Source organism: Oncorhynchus tshawytscha, linkage group LG28 (assembly GCF_018296145.1).
Source record: "Oncorhynchus tshawytscha isolate Ot180627B linkage group LG28, Otsh_v2.0, whole genome shotgun sequence".
Lineage (NCBI taxonomy): Eukaryota > Metazoa > Chordata > Actinopteri > Salmoniformes > Salmonidae > Oncorhynchus > Oncorhynchus tshawytscha.
Genome location: NC_056456.1, coordinates 35086635 through 35110395, shown reverse-complemented (window position 1 = coordinate 35110395; position 23761 = coordinate 35086635). Strand labels below are relative to the sequence as shown.

At 47.1% G+C, this 23761-nt stretch overlaps 1 long non-coding RNA gene across 1 annotated transcript in view; it reads left to right on the top strand.

The window, feature by feature from the left end:
* Positions 1-21476, top strand: part of LOC112227184 — a 67288-nt gene extending 45812 nt beyond the window's left edge. Inside the window, exon 3 of the long non-coding RNA XR_002949830.2 lies at positions 21355-21476. This is a non-coding gene — a long non-coding RNA (uncharacterized LOC112227184). The remainder of the gene's footprint in view (positions 1-21354) is intronic.
* Positions 21477-23761: the final 2285 nt, after the last annotated feature.

Genomic DNA, 23761 nt, shown 5'->3' with positions numbered 1-23761 from the left:
AGACTCTCCCTCCATAATAAGATCTCACTGCATCCGAAGACCAGACTCTCCCTCCATAATAAGATCTCACTGCAGCCGAAGACCAGACTCTCCCTCCATAATAAGATCTCACTGGAGCCAAAGACCAGACTCTCCATAATAAGATCTCACTGCAGCCGAAGACCAGACTCTCCCTCCATAATAAGACCTCACTGCAGCCGAAGACCAGACTCTCCCTTCATAATAAGATCTCACTGCATCCGAACACCAGACTCTCCCTCTATAATAAGACCTCACTGCAGCCGAAGACCAGACTCTCCCTCCATAATAAGATCTCACTGCAGCCGAAGACCAGACTCTCCATAATAAGATCTCACTGCAGCCGAAGACCAGACTCTCCATAATAAGATCTCACTGCAGCCGAAGACCAGACTCTCCCTCCATAATAAGACCTCACTGCAGCCGAAGACCAGACTCTCCCTTCATAATAAGATCTCACTGCATCCGAAGACCAGACTCTCCCTCTATAATAAGACCTCACTGCAGCCGACGACCAGACTCTCCCTTCATAATAAGATCTGACTGCAGCCGAAGACCAGACTCTCCCTCCATAATAAGATCTCACTGCAGCCGAAGACCAGACTCTCCATAATAAGATCTCACTGCAGCCGAAGACCAGACTCTCCATAATAAGATCTCACTGCAGCCGAAGACCAGACTCTCCCTCCATAATAAGACCTCACTGCAGCCGACGACCAGACTCTCCCTTCATAATAAGATCTGACTGCAGCCGAAGACCAGACTCTCCCTCCATAATAAGATCTCACTGCATCCGAAGACCAGACTCTCCCTCCATAATAAGATCTCACTGCAGCCGAAGACCAGACTCTCCCTCCATAATAAGACCTCACTGCAGCCGAAGACCAGACTCTCCCTCCATAATAAGATCTCACTGCATCCGAAGACCAGACTTTCCCTCCATATTAAGATCTCACTGCAGCCGAAGACCAGACTCTCCCTCCATAATAAGACCTCACTGCAGCCGAAGACCAGACTCTCCCTCCATAATAAGATCTCACTGCAGCCAAAGACCAGACTCTCCCTCCATAATAAGATCTCACTGCATCTGAAGACCAGACTCACCATAATAAGATCTCACTGCAGCTGAAGACCAGACCCTCCCTCCATAATTAGATCTCACTGCCAAAATAATGTATTTCATTTCAAGTATGCGGCCTAATTCTCAATGATATTCTAGGCTCCTATATTGTGACCCACCCCCCCTAAGCTCCTATATATCCCCCCCCTCCCACACACACTGCTGTATTTAAAGAATAGGTTCTTTAAGGAGAATCTGTTTGAATTAGACAGTTGTATTTTAACTGGATTTGTTTCAGCAGTGTTGCATTCATTTGTCATCAGTTGTAATGCTGTCGTTCTGGGGTTGAAGAGCAGAGATGGGTAACGTTGATGGGGGTGGGAACTCATCATGTTTGACCGCAGTGGCTCCTGGGTCTGCGTACCATCATCCATGCACCTTGTGTGTTCTATTATTTTAACTCTCAACAGTAAGACTGACTGAGTACCAAAAAACAAAACTTTTTTTTGTGAAATTGCCAAACCCGGTTGAAGAGGGTGTTGGTGGTGGGTTGAAGAGGTTGTTGGTGGTGGGTTGAAGAGGGTGGTGGTAGTGGGTTGAAGAGGGTGGTGATAGTGGGTTGAAGAGGGTGGTGATAGTGGGTTGAAGAGGGTGGTGATAGTGGGTTGAAGAGGGTGGTGATAGTGGGTTGAAGAGGGTGTTGGTGGTGGGTTGAAGAGGGTGGTGATAGTGGGTTGAAGAGGGTGGTGATAGTGGGTTGAAGAGGGTGGTGGTAGTGGGTTGAAGAGGGTGGTGGTAGTGGGTTGAAGAGGGTGGTGATAGTGGGTTGAAGAGGGTGGTGATAGTGGGTTGAAGAGGGTGGTAGTGGTGGGTTGAAGAGGGTGGTGATAGTGGGTTGAAGAGGGTGGTGATAGTGGGTTGAAGAGGGTGGTAGTGGTGGGTTGAAGAGGGTGGTGATAGTGGTTTGAAGAGGGTGGTGGTGGTGGGTTGAAGAGGGTGGTGGTGGTGGGTTGAAGAGGGTGGTGGTGGTGGGTTGAAGAGGGTGGTGGTGGTGGGTTGAAGAGGGTGGTGGTAGTGGGTTGAAGAGGGTGGTGGTAGTGGGTTGAAGAGGGTGGTGGTAGTGGGTTGAAGAGGGTGGTGATAGTGGGTTGAAGAGGGTGGTGATAGTGGGTTGAAGAGGGTGGTGATGGTGGGTTGAAGAGGGTGGTGATAGTGGGTTGAAGAGGGTGGTGATAGTGGGTTGAAGAGGGTGGTAGTGGTGGGTTGAAGAGGGTGGTGATAGTGGTTTGAAGAGGGTGGTGGTGGTGGGTTGAAGAGGGTGGTGGTGGTGGGTTGAAGAGGGTGGTGGTGGTGGGTTGAAGAGGGTGGTAGTGGTGGGTTGAAGAGGGTGGTGGTAGTGGTGGGTTGAGGAGGGTGGTGGTAGTGGTGGGTTGAAGAGGGTGGTGGTGGTGGGTTGAAGAGGGTGGTGTAGTGAGTTGAAGAGGGTGGTGTAGTGGGTTGAAGAGGGTGGAGGTGGTGGGTTGAAGAGGGTGGTGATGGTGGGTTGAAGAGGGTGGTTGTAGTGGGTTGAAGAGGGTGGTGGTAGTGGGTTGAAGAGGGTGGTGGTAGTGGTGGGTTGAAGAGGGTGGTGGTAGTGGTGGGTTGAAGAGGGGGTGGTAGTGGTGGGTTGAAGAGGGGGTGGTAGTGGTGGGTTGAAGATGGGGGTGGTAGTGGTGGGTTGAAGAGGGGGTGGTAGTGGTGGGTTGAAGAGGGTGGTGGTCGTGGGTTGAAGAGGGTGGTGGTAGTGGGTTGAAGAGGGTTGTGAAAGTGGGTTGAAGAGGGTGGTGATAGTGGGTTGAAGAGGGTGGTGATAGTGGGTTGAAGAGGGTGTTGGTAGTGGGTTGAAGAGGGTGGTGATGGTGGGTTGAAGAGGGTGGCGGTGGCGGTGGGTGGAAGAGGGTGGTGGTGGTGGGTTGACGAGGGTGGATGTGGGTTGAAGAGGGTGGAGGTGGTGGGTTGAAGAGGGTGGTGATGGTGGGTTGAAGAGGGTGGTTGTAGTGGGTTGAAGAGGGTGGTGGTAGTGGGTTGAAGAGGGTGGTGGTAGTGGTGGGTTGAAGAGGGTGGTGGTAGTGGTGGGTTGAAGAGGGTGGTGGTGGTGGTGGGTTGAAGAGGGGGTGGTAGTGGTGGGTTGAAGAGGGGGTGGTTGTGGTGGGTTGAAGAGGGGGTGGTAGTGGTGGGTTGAAGAGGGTGGTGGTGGTGGGTTGAAGAGGGTGTTGGTGGTGGGTTGAAGAGGGTGGTGGTAGTGGGTTGAAGAGGGTGGTGGTAGTGGGTTGAAGAGGGTGGTGGTAGTGGGTTGAAGAGGGTGGAGGTGGTGGGTTGAAGAGGGTGGTGGGGGTGGTGGGTTGAAGAGGGTGGTGGGTTGAAGAGGGTGGTGGTGGTGGGTTGAAGAGGGTGGTGGTGGGTTGAAGAGGGTGGTGGTAGTGGTGGGTTGAAGAGGGTGGTGGTGGTGGTGGGTTGAAGAGGGTGGTGGTGGTAGGTTGAAGAGGGTGGTGGTAGTGGGTTGAAGAGGATGGTGATAGTGGGTTGAAGAGGGTGTTGATAGTGGGTTGAAGAGGGTGGTGGTAGTGGGTTGAAGAGGGTGGTGATGGTGGGTTGAAGAGGGTGGCGGTGGTGGTGGGTTGAAGAGGGTGGTGGTGGTGGGTTGACGAGGGTGGATGTGGGTTGAAGAGAGTGGTGGTGGTGGGTTGAAGAGGGTACTGGTAGTGGGTTGAAGAGGGTGGTGGTGGTGGGTTGAAGATGTTGACACATACCTTTTCTGTCTCCTCTACTCTTTCTGTCTCCTCTTCTCTTTCTCCTCTCCTCTTTCATACTCTTACTTTGTATCTTATAGAGGATGAGTTAGACAGTAGAATGAACAGTAAACACAGTAAGATAGCAGTATAGAAGCAGAAGTTAAGGGAAGCCACATGGAGTGGGTGATCTGGGCTAAGGGGCGGGGGGGGGGTGAAACTACCCGAACTGTAGTGTGTGTGTGTGCGCGCTTTGCATTTGTTTTTTTCTGAGTCTGTGGAGGAGGTAACCTAAGTTGAGCATGAATAGAAAATGCGCAGTGAAACCTGAAAGGAGCTGGATAAATCAAAAGGTAGTTCTGAATGTCAGCGTGGCTCTGAGGGAGTTGTGTGCTTTCTGCCCACTCACATATCCTCTAATCACATCAGTCCAGGGAGCTACAACCACAATCTGGTCTGGCCTGCCGCCAAGATGGCTCCCTAGTTAGTACCGCACACTGGTCAAAAGTAGTGCACTATATAGGGACTAGTGTTCCACTTGGGAAGCATTCCTGATCTCTGTAGTGTAGGCCATTCTCTACAGGGGTCAGAGGTCGTACATCAGGTTCGGCTGCTAGATTCATAAGGGTTATAGGCTACTGATGGTACATACCTAGGGCCGGGAATATTTCTTGACGACATGACCAGGACTTGACCATGACCTCATAGCTAGGTTCAGAGTTCTGCTTAGTCAGGCCACGTGGTCTGGAAGAACTGGCCCTAGCATGGCTTGGCCTTGTTTACCAGAGAGACATCAGTAAACAAGTGCTGAAACCCCTGTTCAGCTAATGTTGTGATTTGTTATGACAGATAGTGACTTCCTGAGTCGGCCTATGTTGTGATTTGTTATGACGGATAGTGACTTCCTGAGTAGGCCTATGTTGTGATTTGTTATGACGGATAGGGACTTCCTGAGTTGGCCTGTGTTGTGTTATCATTGTGAGCATCCTATTCAATCTTGGTGTAGACTGGGGTGTATTCATTAGACGAAGACCGTAGCAAAACGTTTTGCAATGAAAGCAATGGTTTCTATTAGACAAATGAAGGTGGGTCCCTTCCCATTTCATTCCGCCTGGTACTGTTTATTCTTCTTAGTGATGTCATGGTGTCCGGAACTCCAGCGAACAAATGTTAAAATGAACAGCAGTAGCAGAAAAGATCAAAATCACTGTGTCTCTTCATGCCGGTGTTCTGATCAATAAATCATCAACCACTAGTCTGTCTATGTGTCTGTGTCTGTCTCGGGCCTCTGTCTCGGCCTCTTGTTTGTCTGTCTGTCTCCTTTCTGTCTCTCTGTCCCTGTCTCTGTCTGTCTGGTCTACTTGGGCCATTTTCTTCCCTAAACCAGTACAATAAGGACAGATCAACATGGAACCTCTGTGGACATTTTGTCGTAGTCTGTTCAATTAGCTGAATAATGACTGTACTGTGTTCCATTGCCGTTCAATTGGAATCACCTATTGGGTCATTCAGTCAAATCAATCAAATGTATTTATAAAGCCTTTTATAAAGGCCTTCAAATCAGAGGTTGTCACAACAAAGCCACATAAAGTAAACAATCAATCCATTTCCGCCAACTACTTTACAACAATTGTGATTCAAACCAAAAAATATTTCAAGGATTGGAGGAGCTTCGCCTCAATATCCAACAACAATATCCGCAAGATGTCTGTGTTTCATGTACGAGGCCACGGAAATTACACTCTCGTCTTGATAAGGGTTTTATTCACTGCCGGGACAGGAAGGGACTACCGGGACAGGAAGGGACTACCGGAACAGGAAGGGACTACCGGAACAGGAAGGGACTACCGGAACAGGAAGGGACTACCGGGACAGGAAGGGACTACCGGAACAGGAAGGGACTACCGAACAGGAAGGGACTGCCGGAACAGGAAGGGACTGCCGGGACAGGAAGGGACTGCCGGGACAGGAAGGGACTGCCGGGACAGGAAGGGACTACCGAACAGGAAGGGACTGCCGGGACAGGAAGGGACTGCCGGGACAGGAAGGGACTGCCGGGACAGGAAGGGACTACCGGGACAGGAAGGGACTACCGGGACAGGAAGGGACTGCCGGGACAGGAAGGGACTGCCGGGACAGGAAGGGACTGCCGGGACAGGAAGGGACTACCGGGACAGGAAGGGACTGCCGGGACAGGAAGGGACTGCCGGGACAGGAAGGGACTGCCGGGACAGGAAGGGACTACCGGAACAGGAAGGGACTGCCGGGACAGGAAGGGACTACCGGGACAGGAAGGGACTGCCGGGACAGGAAGGGACTGCCGGGACAGGAAGGGACTACCGGAACAGGAAGGGACTGCCGGGACAGGAAGGGACTACCGGAACAGGAAGGGACTGCCGGGAACCTGTCCAATAATAAACACTAGTTTTAGTTTTATAGTTACAAAACGTTTGGCAATGTTTTAGTACGGTATGCACTGAAGAATACATTCCTAATTTGCAAGTTATTCATTCAACTGTACCAGTACCGCTGTAGCCATCAAGTCATTTCCAGTCCCTATGTAACCCAACAGGAGATGTTATGTTTCCTGCCTGGACAACAGTTACCCACTTCACTCTGGGCTAATGAGGCCATTTGTCTTCTGATGACTAAGAGAATGTGCTTCTCACTGCATTACCTGTTAGGTTTCCCGTGTTCTCTAATGGAAGACGTTGTCATTCATATTCTTCAAGGCAACAACGTTTTCTTTTAAATCCTTGGCTCGGTTTGGTGTGCGTGTGCGTGCATGCGTGCGTTTGTGGTTTTCTCTGTGATGATGCAACCGTCTGCACTTGACAGAATGTTGGTGGGGCGCAGCAGCGATAACCTAAAAAGACCATATGCCACAAGGTGAGAGAAAATGTCATTGTTTTTGTGAGGTGTTCTGTGTTGTTGGATGTGCTTCTTGGTCAATTTAGCTGAGAAAATTCAGACTTTGTCAATCTACAGCCCCAGGTGGCTAATCCTGCCTACTGGGCAGGCCGGCCCTGACACACACACACACACACACTACCACACACACACTACCAAATGCACTACCACACACACACTACCACACACACACTACCAAATGCACTACCACACACACACTACCACACACACACTACCAAATGCACTACCAGACACACACTACCACACACACACTACCACACACACACTACCATACACACACTACCAATTGCACTACCAGACACACACTACCACACACACACTGCTACACACTACCACACACACACACTGCTACTAGACACTACAACGCACAATACGACACACACTATTAGACACTACAACATACACTACTAGACACTACAACACACTACTAGACACTACTACACACTACTAGACACTACTAGACACTACTACACACTACTAGACACTACTACACACTACTAGACACTACTACACCCTGCTAGACACTGCTAGACACTACTAGACACTACTAGACACTACTAGACACTACTACACACTACTAGACACTACTAGACACTACTACACACTACAACACACTACTTTACACAACACACTACTAGACACTACTGCATACTACCACACACTACTAGACACTATTACACACTACTAGACACTACTACATACTACCACACACTACTAGACACTACAACACAATACTAGACACTACAACACACTGATAGACACTACTATACACTACCACACACTACTAGACACTACAACACACTACTAGACACTACAACACACTACTTGACACAACACACTACTATACACTACAACACACTACTAAACACTACTATACACTACTACACACTGCTAGACACTACAACATGGCTATGGAACCCTGACCTTGCTACCTGTCCCAGACCTGCTGTTTTCAACTCTCTAGAGACAGCAGGAGCAGGAGATACTCTGAATGATCGGCTATGAAAAGCCAACTGACATTTACTCTTGAGGTGCTGACTTGTTGCACCCTCGACAACTACTGTGATTATTATTATTTTACCATGCTGGTCATTTATGAACATTTGAACATCTTGGCCATGTTCTGTTATAATCTCCACCCGGCACAGCCAGAAGAGGACTGGCCACCCCTCATAGCCTGGTTCCTCTCTAGGTTTCTTCCGAGGTTTTGGCCTTGGTTTCTTCCTAGGTTTTGGAAGCTTTTCCTAGCCACCGTGCTTCTACACCTGCATTGCTTGCTGTTTGGGGTTTTAGTCTGGGTTTCTGTACAACACTTTGATAAATCAGCTGATGTAAGAAGGGCTTTATAAATCAATTTGATTTGAACACACTACTAGACACAACTAAACACTACTAGACACTACAACACACTGCTAGACACGACAACACACTACTAGACACTACACCACACTGCTAGACACTACTAGACACTACAACACACTACCAAACACTACTAGACACTACAACACACTACTAGACACTACACCACACTACTAGACACTACAACACACTACTAGACACTACACCACACTACTAGACACTACACCACACTACTAGACACTACAACACACTACTAGACACTACAACACACTACTAGACACTACACATACACCACACTACTAGACACTACACATACACTACTAGACACTAATACACACTACTAGATACTACAACACTCTCCTAGACACTACAATACATTCCTAGACACTACAACACGCTACTAGACACTACTAGATACTACAACACGCTACTAGACACTACAATGCATTCCTAGACACTACAACACACCACTAGACACCACTAGACACTACAACCGCTACTAGATACTACAACACCACTAGACACTATTAGACACCACTAGATACTACAACACACTACTAGACACTACTAGACACTACAACACGCTACTAGACACTACTAGACACTACTAGACACCACTAGACACTACAACACGCTACTAGACACTACTAGACACCACTAGACACTACTAGACACTACTAGACACTACAACACACTACTAGACACCACTAGACACCACTAGACACCACTAGACACTACTAGACACTACTAGACACTACAACACACTACTAGACACCACTAGACACCACTAGACACTACAACACGCTACTAGACACTACTATACACTACAAGACACTACAACACACTACCACACAGTTCTCAACACTACCACCCACTACCAGACACTACTAGATACTACAACACACTACTAGATACTACAACACACTACTAGACAGTACAACACACTACCACACACTACTAGACACTGCCACACACTACCACACACTACAACACACACTACCACACACTACACACACTACCACATGTTACCACACACTACTACATGCTATTACACACTACTACATACACTACTACCACACCACACTACCAAACAATACTGCCACACACACTACTACAAACATTACCACACACTACCACACACAATACTACACACACTACCACACACACTACCACACCACACTACCACACCACACTACCAAACACTACTACCACACACACTACTACACCACACTACCAAACACTACTACCGCACACTACTACCACACACACTACCACACCACACTACCAAACAATACTACCACGCACACTACTACACCACATTACCACACACTACACTACTACCACACACACTACTACACGCTACTACCACACACTACTACACACTACCACACACAACTACACCACACTACCACACACACTACTACACGCTACCACCACACACTACTACACACTACCACACACTACTACACCACACTACCAAACACTACTACCACACATACTACTACACACGACTACTACACACTACTACCACACACACCACTACAAAACACTAATACCACACACACTACTACACGCTACTATCACATGACTACTACACTTTACCACACACGACTACTACACAGTACCACACACACTACTACACCACACACCACTACACCACACAACCAAACACACTACCACACACTACTTCTACACACTACCACACACTACTACTACACACTACTACACACTAACACACACACACTACTATGCCACACTACCACACACTACTACCACACACACTACTACACCACATTACCAAACACTTCTACCACACGCACTACTACACCACACTACCACACACACTGCACTACTACGACACGCACTACTACCACACACACTACTACCACACACTACTACCACACACACTACTACACCACACTACCAAACACTACTGCCGCACGCACTACTACACCACACTACTACCACACACACTACCAAACACTACTACCACACGCACTACTACACCACACTACCAAACACTACTACCACACGCACTACTACACCACACTACTACCACACGCACTACTACACCACACTACTACCACACACACTACCAAACACTACTACCACACGCACTACTACACCACACTACCAAACACTACTACCACACGCACTACCAAACACTACTGCCACACACTACTACCACACACTGCCACACACTACTACACGCAGTACCACACACTACTACACACTACCACACACTACTATTACACACTACTACCTCACACAACCAAACACACTCCCACACACTACTTCTACACACTACCACACACTACTACTACACACTACTACACACTAACACACACACTACTATGCCACACTACCACACACTACTACCACACACACTACTACACCACATTACCAAACACTTCTACCACACGCACTACTACACCACACTACCACACACCGCACTACTACACCACACTACTACCACACGCACTACTACACCACACTACTACCACACACACTACCAAACACTACTACCACACGCACTACTACACCACACTACCAAACACTACTACCACACGCACTACTACACCACACTACTACCACACGCACTACCAAACACTACTACCACACGCACTACTACACCACACTACCAAACACTACTACCACACGCACTACTACAACACACTACCAAACACTACTACCACACACTACTACCACACACTGCCACACACTACTACACGCAGTACCACACACTACTACACACTACCACACACTACTATTACACACTACTACACCACACACCACTACACCACACAACCAAACACACTACCACACACTACTTCTACACACTACCACACACTACTACTACACACTACTACACACTAACACCACACTACTATGCCACACTACCACACACTACTACACCACATTACCAAACACTTCTACCACACGCACTACTACACCACACTACCACACACCGCACTACTACACCACACTACTACCACACGCACTACTACACCACACTACTACCACCCACACTACCAAACACTACTACCACACGCACTACCAAACACACTACTACCACACACACTACCAAACACTACTACCACACGCACTACTACACCACACTACTACCACACACACTACCAAACACTACTACCACACACACTACCAAACACTACTACCACACGCACTACTACACCACACTACCAAACACTACTACCACACACTGCCACACACTACTACACGCAGTACCACACACTACTACACACTACCACACACTACTATTACACACTACTACACCACACTATCACACACACTACTATACACACTACCACACACTACTACAACACACTACCACACACTGCCACATAGTACCACACACTCCTTTACAGAAGGATGGAGTGATATAGGTTCAACACAGTGGAACGATGTTGACAACCTTCCCCCAGACACAATAGAGATTGTTATCCACCTGGAGCTTCTCAAGTATCGTGTGCCCCTCCTCCAGGAGTCTTAATTAACATGGGTGGGTGGGCTCTGACGGGATGCTCATTTTGGAGCTGTCATTTCCCATTTGTGATTATTTTAGCCCGCGCTAACTGACGTGGCTCTTTCGTCTACTCTTGGATGGGTTTGTCTCACGGCACGTTGTCGTCACTGTTCAATTTCAGTTCTCTTGTCAACTGAAGTGTATTGGAACCTTAGACAGCCTGTGAAGGTTTGGATAATGGTGGAATGTGTGTATAGAATATCTTCGTGGCTAAGTTAAAGGGAGGTCATTGTAATCCTCAACATCTAGAGTTTAGATGATCACTTATTTTTTTCCCAACGTCACGTTTTTATAATTTGCATAAAGCGATAGGCTGATGATGTCATACTGTCCTTCGGTCCGGAGTGATGAAACGCACATCATTTGGTGGGGTGCAGGGCAGAGAAAGGTCGCTATGAAAGAGATCGCTCTCTCTCTCTCTCTCTCCCCCCGTCTGTCCTTCGGTCCAGGGTGATCAAACACACATCATTTGGTGGGGTGCAGGGCAGAGAAAGGTCATCTAAAAGAGATTGAGCCCCTACACTCATAACCACCACGTACCTTTATTAATAAACACAACGTTTCCATCTTCCTCGGGTCATATTGTCCTTCCCCAGCTCTGTGTTGAATAGTAGAGTAACTGTCTAAACCTTCCCCAGCTCTGTGTTGAATAGTAGAGTAACTGTCTAAACCTTCCCCAGCTCTGTGTTGAATAGTAGAGTAACTGTCTAAACCTTCCCCAGCTCTGTGTTGAATAGTAGAGTAACGGTCTAAACCTTCCCCAGCTCTGTGTTGAATAGTAGAGTAACTGTCTAAACCTTCCCCAGCTCTGTGTTGAATAGTAGAGTAACAGTCTAAACCTTCCCCAGCTCTGTGTTGAATAGTAGAGTAACTGTCTAAACCTTCCCCAGCTCTGTGTTGAATAGTAGAGTAACTGTCTAAACCTTCCCCAGCTCTGTGTTGAATAGTAGAGTAACTGTCTAAACCTTCCCCAGCTCTGTGTTGAATAGTAGAGTAACTGTCTAAACCTTCCCCAGCTCTGTGTTGAATAGTAGAGTAACTGTCTAAACCTTCCCCAGCTCTGTGTTGAATAGTAGAGTAACTGTCTAAACCTTCCCCAGCTCTGTGTTGAATAGTAGAGTAACTGTCTAAACCTTCCCCAGCTCTGTGTTGAATAGTAGAGTAACTGTCTAAACCTTCCCCAGCTCTGTGTTGAATAGTAGAGTAACTGTCTAAACCTTCCCCAGCTCTGTGTTGAATAGTAGAGTAACTGTCTAAACCTCCCCCAGCTCTGTGTTGAATAGTAGAGTAACTGTCTAAACCTTCCCCAGCTCTGTGTTGAATAGTAGAGTAACTGTCTGTCTCTATCTCTGAGTGTCTATATCTCTGTTTTGTCTGTCTAAATCTCTCTCTTTTTCTCTCTCTACCCATCCCTCCCTCTCTCTACACATCCCTCCCTCTCTCTACACATCCCTCCCTCCCTCCCAAACAGATGGCACCAGCTGCCGTTAGTAACTATCGCAGAGTGAACCACCGTGGTCCCCATAGAATTTAACTGGGAAAGACCCCAGTAGAACTTGACTGGGGAAGACCCCCACAGAATTTGACTGGGGAAGACCCCCACAGAATTTGACTGGGGAAGACCCCCACAGAATTTGACTGGGGAAGACCTCCACAGAATTTGACTGGGGAAGACCCCCACAGAATTTGACTGGGGAAGACCCCCACAGAATTTGACTGTGAAGGACCCCCACAGAATTTGACTGGGGGAAGACCCCCACAGAACTTGACTGGGGAAGACCCCCACAGAATTTGACTGGGGAAGACCCCCACAGAATTTGACTGGGGAGGACCCCCACAGAATTTGACTGGGGGAGACCTCCACAGAATTTGACTGGGGGAAGATCCTCACAGAATTTGACTGGGGGAAAACCCTCATTGAACCGAGACTCAACAAGCCATTATTGTCCTTGAAGGGGCAATATATAAGTTAAGTTGAATTAAATTCAATTAAATTTACTGTAGTAGTGTGTCTTCTCTCTCTCTCTCTCTCTTTCTCTCTCTCTCTACCCCTTTCTCTCTCCCTCTCTCTCTCTACCCCTTTCTCTCTCTCTCTACCCCTTTCTCTCTCCCTCTCTCTCTCTACCCCTTTCTCTCTCTCTCTACCCCTTTCTCTCTAACCATCTCTTCTCGCTGTTCTTTCTGTCTTTTCTCTCTCTCTCTCTCTCTCTCTCTCTCTCTCTCTCTCTCTCCCCTTTCTCTCTCTCTCTCTCTCTCTCTCTCTCTCTCTCTACCCCTTTCTCTCTCTCTCTACCCCTTTCTCTCTCTCTCTACCCCTTTCTCTCTAACCATCTCTTCTCGCTGTTCTTTCTGTCTTTTCTCTCTCTCTCTCTCTCTACCCCTTTCTCTCTCTCTCTCTCTCTCTCTCTCTCTCTACCCCTTTCTCTCTCTCTCTCTCTCTCTCTCTCTCTCTCTCTCTCTCTCTCTCTCTCTCTCTCTCTCTACCCCTTTCTCTCTACTCATCTCTTCTCGCTGTTCTTTCTCCATCTTTTCTCTCTCTCCCCTTCACTTTCTAATATGAATCATCCCTAAGTGTTTTTGTGTATCTTTTGAGAATACTCTAGCGGTGTCGGCTGTGAACACTAATGAGTTGACAAGGCTTTTAAGGAGGTGTTAGTTCAAGTCAGTCACACGCGATCATCTGTCCTCAACCAAACACTGCTTCCTGTGGCTCCTAATGAGAATATAATGGAATGTTCTGGAAAACCAACATGTTCTTAATGGCAGATAAAGAGATTGTTCAGGAAAACCCACATTTTCTATACTGAGCAAGAATAATAATGACAATATTTATGGCCCTGGCTGTGACACTTCTGGGCAAAGGCCTTGCAACTAACAGAGAGAGAGAGAGAGAGAGAAAGAGAGAGAGTTATTTTTGGTCCTAACACTAGGGCTGTGACGATTATGGAATCTTTGGGTAACGATTCATTGTCATGCAGATAAACACTGTTATTGTCATAATTGTCATTTTTGTCGTTAAATGGTTTGTGCTTGTCAGGCATGTTTGAAAATGAGCTACAACATACCTGATGAACACAACATAGCTTTGGTTACATCCCTGTCTTTAAAAAATGTGACGACCGCTTGGAACTTTTGGAAATGATGTGTCTCCTCCTGACCGCGCTGTTCCGATGGTAAAACGATTACCAACTACCCTCTCCATGTGAACATGTACAACTGCCAGAGGTCTGTCAGTGTTTCAGTAGATGTTCTACTTCTTTGTTATTCTAACACTGTGTGAGAGACTTGGGTTCAAACTCCGGTTTCCTGTGTAGCACTCGATTGTGTTACCCTGTTGAGCTAAAAACCTACGCATTTGCTCCGGGGAGACGACCCGTATTCAGGTCTCAGGCAAGGTTACTCAACTACCTCCATTTACCACCAGCCGTAAATACATACAGCAGGCCATCCACCCCTCTCTGTTTTACTTGGATATGAAGATGACAGGGTCTTGTTTGTATTGTGTGCTGAAGCGAGAAGGCCCACCTGAACGCCTTGTTCGTATTGTTGTGTCTCTGCCATTTTGAACATCTTAAGCACCTGTGTTGGGCTGTACTATCAGACAGAGACGGACAGCGAGAGAGCAAGAGTCACCTATCTCTGTACACACCAGGTCCTCTCAGCTCCAACTTTACCACTTTGGAGAGAGAAATCAACAACCTCACCATCCGTTGTAACCAGAAAGCCAAACTGAAAGCCTCTGAGTGGTTGATTGTATTAGACTAACTGCACTGCCAGTCCCATGGTTGTTGGGGTAATGGACCAGGGAAATGGAATGGCTCTGTGTTGGGGTAATGGACCAGGGAAATGGAATGGCTCTGTGTTGGAGTAATGGCCCAGGGAAATGGAATGGCTCTGTGTTGTGGTAATGGCCCAGGGAAACGGAATGGCTCTGTGTTGGGGTAATGGCCCAGGGAAACGGAATGGCTCTGTGTTGGGGTAATGGTCCAGGGAAACGGAATGTCTCTGTCCTCTGTGTTGAGGTAATGGCCCAGGGAAACGGAAAGGCTCTGTGTTGGGGTAATGGCCCAGGGAAACAGAAAGGCTCTGTGTTGGGGTAATGGTCCAGGGAAACGGAATGGCTCTGTCCTCTGTGTTGTGGTAATGACCCAGGGAACTGGAATGGCTCTGTGTTGGGGTAATGGTCCAGGGAACTGGAATGGCTCTGTGTTGGGGTAATGGTCCAGGGAAACTGAATGGCCCTGTCCTCTGTGTTGGGGTAATGGTCCAGGGAACTGGAATGGCTCTGTCCTCTGTGTTGGGGTAATGGTCCAGGGAACTGGAATGGCTCTGTGTTGGGGTAATGGTCCAGGGAAATGGAATGGCTCTGTCCTCTGTGTTGGGGTAATGACCCAGGGAACTGGAATGGCTCTGCCTCTGTGTTGGCTGTGTTTGTGTTTTTAATGTTTGTGCCATGGGGAAAGCTGGGTCAGCTCCAGACCTGGATTCAAATACTACTTGAAAGCCTTTGAAATACTTAAACCAGTGGTGGCTGGTGGCACTTTAAATGGGAAGGACACACAGTAATTGCCGGAATGGAATTAACGGAATGGTCTCAAAATCAAACACCTGGTTTCCATGTATTTCATAACATTGTGTTCATTCCATTCATTATTATTATGAGCCGTCCTCAGGATAGTCCTGAATGAATCATACATAATGATGAGTGAGAAGGTTACAGACGCACAAATATCATACCAAATCAAATCAAATCAAATCTTATTTGTCACATACACATGGTTAGCAGATGTTAATGCGAGTGTAGCGAAATGCTTGTGCTTCTGGTTCCGACAATGCAGTAATAACCAACAAGTAATCTAACTAACAATTCCAAAACTACTGTCTTATACGCAGTGTAAGGGGATAAAGAATATGTACATAAGGATATATGAATGAGTGATTGTACAGAGCAGTGCTGACAAGGTCAAAATCTGTTGTTCTGTCCCTGAGCAATTCAATTAATTAACCCACCTTTCCTCGGGTGCCAAAGACGTGGATGTCGATTAAGGCAGCACCCCGCAGCTACCTGATTCAGAGGGGTTGGGTTAAATGCGGAAGACACATTTCAGTTGTACAACTGACTAAGTATCCCCGTTTCCTTTCCCAAGACATGCTAACCTCTCATTATAATAACATTTTTAGGGGGGTATGATATTTATGCCTCTAACTTTCTCACTCATCATTATTCATGATTCATTCAGGATTATCCGTAATCATGGTAGCATTCACATTAATGTAGAAGTGTTTAGAAATATATTCTTATTTACAATAAAAGTTACTCCAAAATGACATAATATATTATTTAACATTCGCACTGAGCTAAAGCCTAGAGCTGCCGCTGTTAAGGAGCGGGACACAGAAACTTATAAGAAACCCCGCTATGCCCTCCGACGAACCATCAAACAGGCAAAGCGTAAATACAGGACTAAGATCGAATTGTAATACACCGGCCCTGACGCTCATGGCAGGGCTTGCAAACTATTACAGACTTACAAAGGGAAGCACAGCCGAGAGCTGCCCAGTGACACCAGCCTACCAGAAGAGCTAAATAACTTCTATGCTCGCTTCAAGGCAAGTAACACTAAAACATGCATGAGAGCATCAGCTGTTCCGGACGACTGTGTGATCACGCTCTCTTCTGCCGATGTGAGTAAGACCTTTAAACAGGTCATCTGTAGTCTGTAATACCAACTTGTTTCAAGCAGACCATCATAGTCCCTGTGCCCAAGAACACTAAGGTAACCTGCCTAAATGACTACAGATCCGTAGCACTCACGTCTGTAGCCATGAAATGCTTTGAAAGGCTGGTCATGGCTCACATCAACACCATTATCCCAGAAACCCTAGACCCACTCCGATTTGCGTACCACACCAACAGAGCCACAGATGATGCAATCTCTATTGCACTCCACACTGCCCTTTCCCACCTTGACAAAAGGAGCACCTATGTGAGAATGCTTCACAATGATTACAGCTCAGAGTTCAACACCGACCCTGGTAATAAACACCTCCCTCTGCAACTGGATCCTGGACTTCCTGACGGGCCGCCCCAAGGTGGTAAGGTTAGGTAACAACACATCCGCCATGCTGATCCTCAACACAGGGGCCCCTCAGGGGTGCGTACTCAGCCCCCTCCTGTACTCCCTGTTCACTCATGACATTCACGGCCAGGCACGACTCCAACATCATCATTAAGTTTGCTGACGACACAACAGTGGTAGGCCTGATCACCGACAACGATGAGACTGAAAGAGCTGCTTCCTGTGCTTGGCCCTCCTATGTTGAACATAATAAACGGCTCTCTATCCACCGGATGTGTACCAAACTCACTAAAAGTGGCAGTAATAAAGCCTCTCTTGAAAAAGCCAAACCTTGACCCAGAAAATATAAAAAACTATAGGCCTATATCGAATCTTCCATTCCTCTCAAAAATTTTAGAAAAGGCTGTTGCGCAGCAACTTACTGCCTTCCTGAAGACAAACAATGTATACGAAATGCTTCAGTCTGGTTTTAGACCCCATCATAGCACTGAGACGGCACTTGTGAAGGTGGTAAATGACATTTTAATGGCATCGGACCGAGGCTCTGCATCTGTCCTTGTGCTCCTAGACCTTAGTGCTGCTTTTGATACCATCGATCACCACATTCTTTTGGAGAGATTGGAAACCCAAATTGGTCTACACGGACAAGTTCTGGCCTGGTTTAGATCTTATCTGTCGGAAAGATATCAGTTTGTCTCTGTGAATGGTTTGTCCTCTGACAAATCAACTGTAAATATCGGTGTTCCTCAAGGTTCCGTTTTGGGATAACTATTGTTTTCACTATATATTTTACCTCTTGGGGATGTTATTCGAAAACATAATGTTAACTTTCACTGCTATGCGGATGACACACAGCTGTACATTTCAATGAAACATGGTGAAGCCCCAAAATTGCCCTTGCTAGAAGCATGTGTTTCAGACATAAGGAAGTGGATGGCTGCAAACTTTCTCATTTTAAACTCGGACAAAACAGAGATGCTTGTTCTAGGTCTCAAGAAACAAAGAGATCTTCTGTTGAATCTGACAATTAATCTTAATGGTTGTACAGTCGTCTCAAATAAAACTGTGAAGGACCTCGGCGTTACTCTGGACCCTGATCTCTCTTTTGAAGAACATATCAAGACCATTTCAAGGACAGCTTTTTTCCATCTACGTAACATTGCAAAAATCAGAAACTTTCTGTCCAAAAATGATGCAGAAAAATTAATCCATGCTTTTGTCACTTCTAGGTTAGACTACTGCAATGCTCTACTTTCCGGCTACCCGGATAAAGCACTTAATAAACTTCAGTTAGTACTAAATACGGCTGCTCGAATTCTGACTAGAACCAAAAAATTTGATCATATTACTCCAGTGCTAGCCTCTCTACACTGGCTTCCTGTCAAAGCAAGGGCTGATTTCAAGGTTTTACTGCTAACCTACAAAGCATTACATGGGCTTGCTCCTACCTATCTCTCTGATTTGGTCCTGCCGTACATACCTACACGTACGCTACGGTCACAAGACGCAGGCCTCCTAATTGTCCCTAGAATTTCTAAGCAAACAGCTGGAGGCAGGGCTTTCTCCTATAGAGCTCCATTTTTATGGAACGGTCTGCCTACCCATGTCAGAGACGCAAACTCGGTCTCAACCTTTAAGTCCTTACTGAAGACTTATCTCTTCAGTGGGTCATATGATTGAGTGTAGTCTGGCCCAGGAGTAGGAAGGTGAACGGAAAGGCTCTGGAGCAACGAACCGCCCTTTTTGTCTCTTGGCCATGTTCTGTTATAATCTCCACCCGGCACAGCCAGAAGAGGACTGGCCACCCCACAGCCTGGTTCCTCTCTAGGTTTCTTCCTAGGTTTTGGCCTTTCTAGGGAGTTTTTCCTAGCCACCGTGCTTCTACACCTGCATTGCTTGCTGTTTGGGGTTTTAGGCTGGGTTTCTGTACAGCACTTTGAGATATCAGCTGATGTACGAAGGGCTATATAAATAAATTTAATTTGATTTGATTTGAGACAGCCTATAGGGAGGAGGTCAGAGACCTGGCAGTGTAGTGCCAGGACAACAACCTCTCCCTCAAAGTGATCAAGACAAAGGAGATTATTGTGGACAACAGGAAAAGGAGGACCGATGCACACCCCTTTCTCATCGATGGGGCTGTAGTGGAGCAGGTTGAGAGCTTCACGTTCCTAAACATCTTCTACCCCCAAGCCATAAGACTCCTTAACAGCTAATCAAATAGCTACCCAGACTATTTGCATTGCCCCCCCCCCCTCCACCCTCTGGAACTCTGCTGCTACTCTGTTATTATCTATGCATAGTCACTTTAATAACTCTACCTACATGTACCTATTTTCTCATTAACCTCGACACCGGTTCCCCAGCACATTGACTCTGTACCGGTACACCCTGCGCCGCTATTGATATTTACTGCTGCTCTTTAATTATTTGTTATTCTTATCTCTTACTTATTTTAGGTATTTTCTTCAAACTCCGTTGTTGGTTAAGGGCTTGTAAGTAAGCATTTCACTAAGGTTGTATTCGGCGCATTTGACGCTTTGATTTGAGTCTTACGAATGCCTGGCTGTCCCATCTTCAGTTCGTATCACATAATACAATGTCTTTATCCATAACTGTCGCTCACATGGTTATATGATAATTTTACCAGCCCTAGCTTTGATTACTGCATAGCATGTGACTAATTAATGAGGTGAATTGTAGATGAAACTCCTGTTTTTATCTCTTTCTCCTGTTCTCTTGTTTTTTCTCTACCTCTTTAACTCTTTCGTTCTCTCTCCTTTTCACCATCTCTCTCCGTCCTTCTCACCATCTCTCTCTCTCTCTGTCCTTCTCACCATCTCTCTCTCTCTCCGTCCTTCTCACCATCTCTCTCTCTCTGTCCTTCTCACCATCTCTCTCTCTCCATCCTTCTCACCATCTCTCTCTCTCCATCCTTCTCACCATCTCTCTCTCCATCCTTCTCACCATCTCTCTCTCTCTCTCCATCTCTCTCTCTATCTCTTCTTCTCACCATCTCTCTCTCCGTCCTTCTCACCATCTCTCTCTCTCTCTCCGTCCTTCTCACCATCTCTATCTCTCCTTCTCACCATCTCTCTCTCTCTCCGTCCTTCTCACCATCTCTCTCTCTGTCCTTCTCACCATCTCTCTCTCTCTCCGTCCTTCTCACCATCTCTCTCTCCTTCTCACCATCTCTCTCCGTCCTTCTCACCATCTCTCTCTCTCTCTCTCCCTCCTTCTCACCATCTCTATCTCTCCTTCTCACCATCTCTCTCTCTCCTCCCTTCTCACCATCTCTCTCTCTCCTCCCTTCTCACCATCTCTCTCTCTCTCTGTCCTTCTCACCATCTCTCTCTCTCTCCGTCCTTCTCACCATCTCTCTCGCTCTCCGTCCTTCTCACCATCTCTCTCTCTCTCTCCGTCCTTCTCACCATCTCTCTCTCTCTCTCCGTCCTTCTCACCATCTCTCTCTCTCCGTCCTTCTCACTATCTCTCTCTCTCCGTCCTTCTCACCATCTCTCTCTCTCTCCGTCCTTCTCACCATCTCTCTCTCTCTCTCCATCCTTCTCACCATCCATATCTCTCTCTGAGTAGCCAGGAAGACGTGTGCCCCGGCAGAGTTTGCCTGTGCTAACGGCCAGTGTGTACCAGGCCGCTGGCGCTGTGATGGGGAACCAGAGTGTCCCGACGGCTCGGATGAGGCAGACGCCACCTGCAGTAAGTCAGAGCTCCAGTGGTTTCCCCATTCATAGTCACCTAACCACACTCACCCAACTCAAACACCCATCAACGCTTCCCCAATCTGTCAACCACTCCACGAGCACACAGCCGTCCATGGTCGCTCACTCACTCAACCAACCACCCTTACATGGTCGCTCACTCACTTAACCAACCACCCTTACATGGTCGCTCACTCACTCAACCAACCACCCTTACATGGTCGCTCACTCAATCAACCAACCACCCTTACATGGTCTCTCACTCACTCAACCAACCACCCTTACATGGTCGCTCACTCAACCAACCACCCTTACATGGTCGCTCACTCACTCAAATCAAATCAAATCAAATCAAATTTATTTATATAGCCCTTCGTACATCAGCTGATATCTCAAAGTGCTGTACAGAAACCCAGCCTAAAACCCCAAACAGCAAGCAATGCAGGTGTAGAAGCACGGTGGCTAGGAAAAACTCCATAGAAAGGCCAAAACCTAGGAAGAAACCTAGAGAGGAACCAGGCTATGTGGGGTGGCCAGTCCTCTTCTGGCTGTGCCGGGTGGAGATTATAACAGAACATGGCCAAGATGTTCAAATGTTCATAAATGACCAGCATGGTCGAATAATAATAAGGCAGAACAGTTGAACTGGAGCAGCAGCACAGTCAGGTGGAAGTTGAAACTGGAGCAGCAGCATGGCCAGGTGGACTGGGGACAGCAAGGAGTCATCATGTCAGGTAGTCCTGGGGCATGGTCCTAGGGCTCAGGTCAGTTGAAACTGGAACAGCAGCATGGCCAGGTGGACTGGGGACAGCAAGGAGTCATCATGTCAGGTAGTCCTGGAGCTCAGGTCCTAGGGCTCAGGTCCTCCGAGAGAGAGAAAGAAAGAGAGAAGGAGAGAATTAGAGAACGCACACTTAGATTCACACAGGACACCGAATAGGACAGGAGAAGTACTCCAGATATAACAAACTGACCCCAGCCCCCGACACATAAACTACTGCAGCATAAATACTGGAGGCTGAGACAGGAGGGGTCAGGAGACACTGTGGCCCCATCCGAGGTCACCCCGGACAGGGCCAAACAGGAAGGATATAACCCCACCCACTTTGCCAAAGCACAGCCCCCACACCACTAGAGGGATATCTTCAACCACCAACTTACCATCCTGAGACAACCAACCACCCTTACATGGTCACCTGACCATCTATGTTCAATTGAAGTGGGAAGTTTACATACACCTTAGCCAAATACATTTAAACTCAGTTTTTCACAATTCCTGACATATAAAGTAAAAATTCCCTGTCAGGATCACCACTTTATTGTAAGAATGTGAAATGTCAGAATAATAGTAGAGATAATGATTTATTTCAGCTTTTATTTCTTTCATCACACTCCCAGTGGATCAGAAGTTTACATACACTCAATTAGTATTTGGTAGCATTGCCTTTAAATTGTTTAACTTGGGTCAAACGTTTTGGGTAGCCTTCCACAAGCTTTCCACAATAAGTTGAGTGAATTGTGGCCCATTCCTCCTGACAGAGCTGGTGTAACTGAGTCAGGTGGAAGTTGAAACTGGAGCAGCAGCATGGCCAGGTGGACTGGGGACAGCAAGGAGTCATCATGTCAGGTAGTCCTGGGGCATGGTCCTAGGGCTCAGGTCAGTTGAAACTGGAACAGCAGCATGGCCAGGTGGACTGGGGACAGCAAGGAGTCATCATGTCAGGTAGTCCTGGAGCTCAGGTCCTAGGGCTCAGGTCCTCCGAGAGAGAGAAAGAAAGAGAGAAGGAGAGAATTAGAGAACGCACACTTAGATTCACACAGGACACCGAATAGGACAGGAGAAGTACTCCAGATATAACAAACTGACCCCAGCCCCCGACACATAAACTACTGCAGCATAAATACTGGAGGCTGAGACAGGAGGGGTCAGGAGACACTGTGGCCCCATCCGAGGTCACCCCGGACAGGGCCAAACAGGAAGGATATAACCCCACCCACTTTGCCAAAGCACAGCCCCCACACCACTAGAGGGATATCTTCAACCACCAACTTACCATCCTGAGACAACCAACCACCCTTACATGGTCACCTGACCATCTATGTTCAATTGAAGTGGGAAGTTTACATACACCTTAGCCAAATACATTTAAACTCAGTTTTTCACAATTCCTGACATATAAAGTAAAAATTCCCTGTCAGGATCACCACTTTATTGTAAGAATGTGAAATGTCAGAATAATAGTAGAGATAATGATTTATTTCAGCTTTTATTTCTTTCATCA